Below are 9119 nucleotides of genomic sequence, written 5' to 3'. Positions count from 1 at the left end.
ATTTGGGCCAGAAACTTTGTAAAATTGGTCTCTGTTAAAAATTTCGAGTGCCACCTCTTTGCATATCATATTCTCCTAATGAAAAGTCGAAAATTTGGGCCAGAAACTTTGCAAAATTGGTCTCTGTTAAAAATTTCGAGTGCCACCTCTTTGCATATCATATTCTCCTAATGAAAAGTCGAAAATTTGGGCCAGAAACTTTGTAAAATTGGTCTCTGTTAAAAATTTCGAGTGCCACCTCTTTGCATATCATATTCTCCTAATGAAAAGTCGAAAATTTGGGCCAGAAACTTTGTAAAATTGGTCTCTGTTAAAAATTTCGAGTGCCACCTCTTTGCATATCATATTCTCCTAATGAAAAGTCGAAAATTTGGGCCAGAAACTTTGCAAAATTGGTCTCTGTTAAAAATTTCGAGTGCCACCTCTTTGCATATCATATTCTCCTAATGAAAAGTCGAAAATTTGGGCCAGAAACTTTGTAAAATTGGTCTCTGTTAAAAATTTCGAGTGCCACCTCTTTGCATATCATATTCTCCTAATGAAAAGTCGCAAATTTTGGCCAGGAACTTTGTAAAATTGATCTCTGTTAAAAATTTCGAGTGCCACCTCTTTGCATATCATATTCTCCTAATGAAAAGTCGAAAATTTGGGCCAGAAACTTTGCAAAATTGGTCTCTGTTAAAAATTTCGAGTGCCACCTCTTTGCATATCATATTCTCCTAATGAAAAGTCGAAAATTTGGGCCAGAAACTTTGCAAAATTGGTCTCTGTTAAAAATTTCGAGTGCCACCTCTTTGCATATCATATTCTCCTAATGAAAAGTCGAAAATTTGGGCCAGAAACTTTGCAAAATTGGTCTCTGTTAAAAATTTCGAGTGCCACCTCTTTGCATATCATATTCTCCTAATGAAAAGTCGCAAATTTTGGCCAGAAACTTTGTAAAATTGGTCTCTGTTAAAAATTTCGAGTGCCACCTCTTTGCATATCATATTCTCCTAATGAAAAGTCGAAAATTTGGGCCAGAAACTTTGTAAAATTGGTCTCTGTTAAAAATTTCGAGTGCCACCTCTTTGCATATCATATTCTCCTAATGAAAAGTCGAAAATTTGGGCCAGAAACTTTGTAAAATTGGTCTCTGTTAAAAATTTCGAGTGCCACCTCTTTGCATATCATATTCTCCTAATGAAAAGTCGAAAATTTGGGCCAGAAACTTTGCAGAATTGGTCTCTGCTAAAAATTTCGAGTGCCACCTCTTTGCATATCATATTCTCCTAATGAAAAGTCGAAAATTTGGGCCAGAAACTTTGTAAAATTGGTCTCTGTTAAAAATTTCGAGTGCCACCTCTTTGCATATCATATTCTCCTAATGAAAAGTCGAAAATTTGGGCCAGAAACTTTGTAAAATTGGTCTCTGTTAAAAATTTCGAGTGCCACCTCTTTGCATATCATATTCTCCTAATGAAAAGTCGAAAATTTGGGCCAGAAACTTTGTAAAATTGGTCTCTGTTAAAAATTTCGAGTGCCACCTCTTTGCATATCATATTCTCCTAATGAAAAGTCGAAAATTTGGGCCAGAAACTTTGTAAAATTGGTCTCTGTTAAAAATTTCGAGTGCCACCTCTTTGCATATCATATTCTCCTAATGAAAAGTCGAAAATTTGGGCCAGAAACTTTGCAAAATTGGTCTCTGTTAAAAATTTCGAGTGCCACCTCTTTGCATATCATATTCTCCTAATGAAAAGTCGAAAATTTGGGCCAGAAACTTTGTAAAATTGGTCTCTGTTAAAAATTTCGAGTGCCACCTCTTTGCATATCATATTCTCCTAATGAAAAGTCGAAAATTTGGGCCAGAAACTTTGCAAAATTGGTCTCTGTTAAAAATTTCGAGTGCCACCTCTTTGCATATCATATTCTCCTAATGAAAAGTCGAAAATTTGGGCCAGAAACTTTGTAAAATTGGTCTCTGTTAAAAATTTCGAGTGCCACCTCTTTGCATATCATATTCTCCTAATGAAAAGTCGAAAATTTGGGCCAGAAACTTTGCAAAATTGGTCTCTGTTAAAAATTTCGAGTGCCACCTCTTTGCATATCATATTCTCCTAATGAAAAGTCGAAAATTTGGGCCAGAAACTTTGTAAAATTGGTCTCTGTTAAAAATTTCGAGTGCCACCTCTTTGCATATCATATTCTCCTAATGAAAAGTCGCAAATTTTGGCCAGAAACTTTGTAAAATTGGTCTCTGTTAAAAATTTCGAGTGCCACCTCTTTGCATATCATATTCTCCTAATGAAAAGTCGCAAATTTTGGCCAGAAACTTTGTAAAATTGGTCTCTGTTAAAAATTTCGAGTGCCACCTCTTTGCATATCATATTCTCCTAATGAAAAGTCGAAAATTTGGGCCAGAAACTTTGTAAAATTGGTCTCTGTTAAAAATTTCGAGTGCCACCTCTTTGCATATCATATTCTCCTAATGAAAAGTCGAAAATTTGGGCCAGAAACTTTGTAAAATTGGTCTCTGTTAAAAATTTCGAGTGCCACCTCTTTGCATATCATATTCTCCTAATGAAAAGTCGAAAATTTGGGCCAGAAACTTTGCAAAATTGGTCTCTGTTAAAAATTTCGAGTGCCACCTCTTTGCATATCATATTCTCCTAATGAAAAGTCGAAAATTTGGGCCAGAAACTTTGTAAAATTGGTCTCTGTTAAAAATTTCGAGTGCCACCTCTTTGCATATCATATTCTCCTAATGAAAAGTCGCAAATTTTGGCCAGAAACTTTGTAAAATTGGTCTCTGTTAAAAATTTCGAGTGCCACCTCTTTGCATATCATATTCTCCTAATGAAAAGTCGAAAATTTTGGCCAGAAACTTTGTAAAATTGGTCTCTGTTAAAAATTTCGAGTGCCACCTCTTTGCATATCATATTCTCCTAATGAAAAGTCGAAAATTTGGACCAGAAACTTTGTAAAATTGGTCTCTGTTAAAAATTTCGAGTGCCACCTCTTTGCATATCATATTCTCCTAATGAAAAGTCGAAAATTTGGGCCAGAAACTTTGTAAAATTGGTCTCTGTTAAAAATTTCGAGTGCCACCTCTTTGCATATCATATTCTCCTAATGAAAAGTCGAAAATTTGGGCCAGAAACTTTGCAAAATTGGTCTCTGTTAAAAATTTCGAGTGCCACCTCTTTGCATATCATATTCTCCTAATGAAAAGTCGAAAATTTGGGCCAGAAACTTTGTAAAATTGGTCTCTGTTAAAAATTTCGAGTGCCACCTCTTTGCATATCATATTCTCCTAATGAAAAGTCGCAAATTTTGGCCAGAAACTTTGTAAAATTGGTCTCTGTTAAAAATTTCGAGTGCCACCTCTTTGCATATCATATTCTCCTAATGAAATGTCGAAAATTTGGGCCAGAAACTTTGCAGAATTGGTCTCTGCTAAAAATTTCGAGTGCCACCTCTTTGCATATCATATTCTCCTAATGAAAAGTCGAAAATTTGGGCCAGAAACTTTGCAAAATTGGTCTCTGTTAAAAATTTCGAGTGCCACCTCTTTGCATATCATATTCTCCTAATGAAAAGTCGAAAATTTGGGCCAGAAACTTTGCAAAATTGGTCTCTGTTAAAAATTTCGAGTGCCACCTCTTTGCATATCATATTCTCCTAATGAAAAGTCGAAAATTTGGGCCAGAAACTTTGTAAAATTGGTCTCTGTTAAAAATTTCGAGTGCCACCTCTTTGCATATCATATTCTCCTAATGAAAAGTCGAAAATTTGGGCCAGAAACTTTGTAAAATTGGTCTCTGTTAAAAATTTCGAGTGCCACCTCTTTGCATATCATATTCTCCTAATGAAAAGTCGAAAATTTGGGCCAGAAACTTTGGAAAATTGGTCTCTGTTAAAAATTTCGAGTGCCACCTCTTTGCATATCATATTCTCCTAATGAAAAGTCGAAAATTTGGGCCAGAAACTTTGTAAAATTGGTCTCTGTTAAAAATTTCGAGTGCCACCTCTTTGCATATCATATTCTCCTAATGAAAAGTCGAAAATTTTGGCCAGAAACTTTGTAAAATTGGTCTCTGTTAAAAATTTCGAGTGCCACCTCTTTACATATCATATTCTCCTAATGAAAAGTCGCGAATTTTGACCAGAAACTTTGTAAAATTGGTCTCTGTTAAAAATTTCGAGTGCCACCTCTTTACATATCATATTCTCCTAATGAAAAGTCGCGAATTTTGACCAGAAACTTTGTAAAATTTGTTCCTGAGAAAAATTCCGTGTGCCATCTCTTCCAGTATTATATTTTCCTAATCAGAAATCGCAAAATTGACTAAAAATCCTGGCTGGCTATCCGAAAATTTTGAATCTTGAAATTTTTGGAATAATTTTCCGTGATACCTCTTTATGTTTTATATTCTCCTAATACACAATCGAAATTTTAGCAAATTATTTGCCAAATTTTTCGATTTTGTAACAGGAGTATATAATCATAAAGAAGATGGCACGAATAATTTTTCCAAAATTTTCCCAATTCATAATTTTGTGCCATTGGCAGAAATTTTTGACTGTATTTTACGATTTTGTATTAGGATAATATAATCTTATTGGAGGTGTCACGCAGAAATCCTTTTTAATTCTGTACATTTACCTTTCATACTTACCTTTATTAACCATTGAAACTTGCATTTTCAGGACCTATAATAATTCTTTTTTTTTTTTTTTTTTCTTCAACATTTTACTTAAATCTAAATTAGTGTAATGAATATAGTGTTTTACTTACCCTTTGCATATTGTTTTCTTTTTGTGGAATCCAACATTTCTTGATTAGTTTTTTATATATAGTATGAGAGTATGAAGAAGATATTCCTCAGTTAATCACGTATATTTTTTTATAACAGATGAAATTATAATAATATTTTGTGAAGAAATGTTGATGGCAGCAAATGAAGATAAATCTGAAAAAAATATCTAAATATATAATAAATATAAAAATATATCGGTCAAAACTATAAAAATAAATGTTAAAATCGAGAATTATATTCTCTTAATAGAAAATTGTAAAATTGATTGAAAATCTTGGCTGGCTATCCGAAAACTTTAAGTCTTAGAATTCCTGAAAATGTTTCTTGTGCCACCTCTTTATGTAACATATTCTCCTAATGAAAAATTGATATTTTAGGCTTAATTTTTAATTTATTTTAGATTATGCAATTTCTCGTAACATTTCTTTGTAACAGGAGAATATAATCATAAAATAGGTGGCACATGAAATTTTTCGAGGATTTTCGTAACTCAAAATTTTGTGCCATCGACAGAAATTTTCGACTATATTTTACAATTTTTTTATTAAGATAATATAATAGTCAAAGAGTCGACACGCGAAAATTTTTTCGAATTCAATGTTAATTTGATTCCGTATTATCAAGAACTTATATACTTTATTTTAATTTTTTAAATATATATTTTCTTATTTTTACATACTTATCAAATAAATCAAAAGTATAACATTATATGAAATATATCCAAAATTAAAAAAAATAGAAAAACATATATAATACTTATACAAGCTTTATATACGATTATAATGTGGTTATTTAAAAATAGAATTTGAATTCGTTTTTTTGGACAAATAAATAAATTCTTCCTTTATTATTACTCTTTTGTTATTTATTTCCTTCCTAAAACGATAAAAGGATTGATTGAACGTTTCTCGCTGTTATGCTAAGCAATCTTTTATCGGAAAAGAAAAACTAAACTTTCTTCGCTACAATGTAATATCGTTATAACGAAAATGATTTCGACTTATCTCGTAAGCGCCGCAACACGGTTCCAATAATTTGGCAACGCCCGGCCACAGACTGACTGAAACTACTGTATTCCGGTCTGGGTGGTCCGTGTCGTAACGCGTACAATTCCCCCGAAAGATTACACGCATCTGTCGACGTGTTCTCGATCCGTTCCCGATCTCCCCTCGGAAAAAGAAATATCGCGTTACATCCGACACAGGCGGGGCTCGTTAAAGCCCCTCGTTTTATTCTTCGAATATTGGCCTCCTTCAAATTTTTTAATTATTTTCCTCATAACATACATGTACACACGCTTCGATTAATGTCGAGAGAATGGATAAACTTAGCACGAATATACACAAGGACAAAGTTTAGAGTTTAATTGAAATAATACACAAAAAGTTGTCGAAAAGTTATCTTTGTATACGTAATCACATTATTGAACGTAAGATCGCAAAGGATTTATATACACATTGACATTTTTCTCTAGTTCAATTAATAAATTAATAAACGACTATATATAACAATAATCGAGCTATATATAACAGAGCATACAATAATATTTAAAATTTTATTATTTTGCGAACACCTATATACGTATACATGTATACATTCTCTTTCCTTCCATCCATTCCTTCCCAGAAATCGAATCCAACAAAATGCACTCGATTCGAGGAACCTTCTGCTCGACAACCTTCTTATCTCCCGTGGCACGTGAAAATCCACGTTGTCGTGAGAAACGAGTGAGAATCCTTGTGAGAAAGGAAGTCGCGTGCGGTCGAGCATCATTCAGATGCTTGGAGCCAAGGTTGCCTTCTGCACAGGTCGGCTTCTTCGAGCATGTAGTTGTTACTATACCTACAGAAGGGAATTCTCGCGACGCACGCGCGTCTTCCACGATGTTTACACCAAAGTTAATCCCGACTGCGTGGAGGAGAGATGCCGGTGAGGCTGACAGGGAACGCCGTGGGGCGGTTGGACGCTGCCGGTGTACACGATGATAATAATAAACGTTGCTCTCTCTCTCTCTCTCTCCCTCTCTCCTTCCCCTCTCTTTCTCTCTTCCAGCGACCGCTGCCCTTCGCCTTTCCTTTTCTTCGTCTTCTCTTCTCCCGCTCTCACTTAGCGCGCGCGCGCGGCGGCCCCTTTGATCTCTCGCTTCGTTTGTGCATTTAAACACGGCTTTCCGAGTAGCGTGGCCGACCAGGATACCGGGGGAAAACCCGAAGAGAAAGAGAGAAACGTCGTCGCGCCAAAAAAAGAGGGAGGGAGAGAGAGGAACGAGTCGAGTGGAGGAGAAAAATCTGGTGGGGACCTCCAGAGACGCAAAGTGAGTTTCGCGATTACAAACGAGCCCTCCTTATTATTACGAGTCCTTTTTTTCATTCTCGACCATCTTCTCCCAACTCGCATCTTTCCTCCCCGTCACGGTCATCCCTTCCCCGATTTTTCCTTTCCTTTTTTTCTCTCTTCTTCCTTTGTCACTCTTCATTGTCGCTTTTATTGTGCGCCTACGACGAGCCCTCGAAAATATTCCTTCTTCTCCTCCTCCTCCTCGAGGAGGATAACTCCTCGAGATTTAATGCTCCTTAATGGACTCAATGCGGGAGAAGAGCGCCGCGCGGGCATTTTAACGCGGCCCTTTAATCCGCTCGCGCGCACCCAAGGCCCTGAAACGGGAGAGAAAAGGGGTGAGGAATTACGAGCCGAGCATCGCGGACCTGCGGGGAGAGATGGGCTTGCTCTCCTCCCGACCTCTGTGCATTCTCTCCCACCCCTTCACTTTTCACATTTCACCCCTTCGAACCGTTCGAATCGAACCTCGCCTCGCGCCTCGTTCACTTTCCCTAAAATATAAAACTAAAAAGTGAGAAACAAAGAGAGAGAGAGAGAGAGGAAAAAGAAGAAACGCTCGTATCGAAGGAGGATTGAAAGGAGATATACGTACGCGCGCATTGGCGGAAAGGATTAATTCGCAAAGTAATCATCCACCGGCGTCTACCTGGTAGGCGTCTCGAGTCATTTCCGCGAGAAATTATTTTCCTGGAAAAGCTAACAGCTCTCTCGATTAAAAAAAAAAAAAAAAAAAAAAGGACGAACCCTGAGGAGGAGGAGAAGACTGGATCGTCGCGGGTACAAAAAGTGAAAAAGATTGGACAGGCTACGCGGGCCCAGTCGGCTGTTAATAATACCACCTCGGGGATGCGACGAGAGTAGTCGGATTTTCCATTTCACGGCTAACCAACCATCCATGCGAGGCAAATTCTCATTCCCCGCCACTTTTTCTCTTCTTCTTCCTTTTTTTTTTTCCTTTTTTTTTCGGCAACTCGACTATCGACTATCGTGTCATAATCTCTCTTCGACGAGTCGAGGTTTCGAAAGAGGAGAGGAATTCGGCGAAACGCGAAAAATCAATCGGATCGGATCCGATTAATGACTTTTTCCATCGGCGCTCCTCGGCCATTTCCCGGATCGGAGGATAATTTTGTAATGCAAAAAAAATCGGATCGATGGTGACAGATTTGGAATCATCCACGATCCGTAATGGAATGAAGCACGGATTGGGGAGGGAGGCGGATGTCGAGGCACGAAGCAATTAAACGGATTGCCTTCGAAACGCTTGAAAACACGGGCGAACATCGCGTGACCATCGGATTTTATATGATTGGATCGATGGCCGTTTGATTCGCTCGGGAAGAGGTGGAAAAAATCCGATCGGAGAACGGAAGCTAGAAATTAGTCAGGTATCCGGCCGCAACACCGATCGATCGCGAAGGATAACGAGTTCAAATTAACGGAGGAAGCCTTATCGTTCTGACGGTCTCCGGTAAACTGTTCGTAAGTTAACCTCCAGATATCTGTCTCGAGTTTCCTTGCTGGGATCAACTCGTCATTGGCCCCCTCCCTTCCTTAACTCGTCTGCGGTTTCCACCTTATAAATCCGTATCCTTTACAGGGCAAAGGATGTTTACTTGAAGGATGGTTACAGGAATTAAAAGTTGCTAATCTATTATTAATTGGAAATTTTATTTTTGTTTTATCATTGATTACAGAAAAAATATTTGTATACGCATTAGTTAGCGTATAGTTAGTTACTTGTATATTTTTATAGAAATAAAAATTTTCTTTTCTTTTCTTTTAAATGTCGTATCGTGTAATATATGGGGAAAATAAAGGCTTTATTAGGCAAATATTTTTCGCGTGATTCATGCTGTGATCGCACGATATATACTCTTGCCAATAGAAGAAAATTAAAATAGCACGAGAAGCGTAATTTAATGAATATGTACGATTATATTCACGTTGTAGGGACCCCAATTTCTCGAAAATGGG

At 37.0% G+C, this 9119-nt stretch overlaps 1 protein-coding gene across 1 annotated transcript in view; it reads left to right on the top strand.

Annotated features, from left to right (window-relative positions):
- Positions 1–9119, top strand: part of LOC100868606 (tyrosine-protein kinase-like otk) — a 50356-nt gene that overhangs the window by 32356 nt on the left and 8881 nt on the right. The gene's annotated exons all lie outside the window — the stretch shown is intronic.

Source organism: Apis florea, unplaced genomic scaffold (genome assembly GCF_048593485.1).
Source record: "Apis florea isolate Af1SG1 unplaced genomic scaffold, ASM4859348v1 contig_3370_pilon, whole genome shotgun sequence".
In the NCBI taxonomy this organism is placed as follows: domain Eukaryota; kingdom Metazoa; phylum Arthropoda; class Insecta; order Hymenoptera; family Apidae; genus Apis; species Apis florea.
Note: the sequence above shows the minus strand (reverse complement) of the source record. Positions and strands in the feature narration are given on the sequence as shown.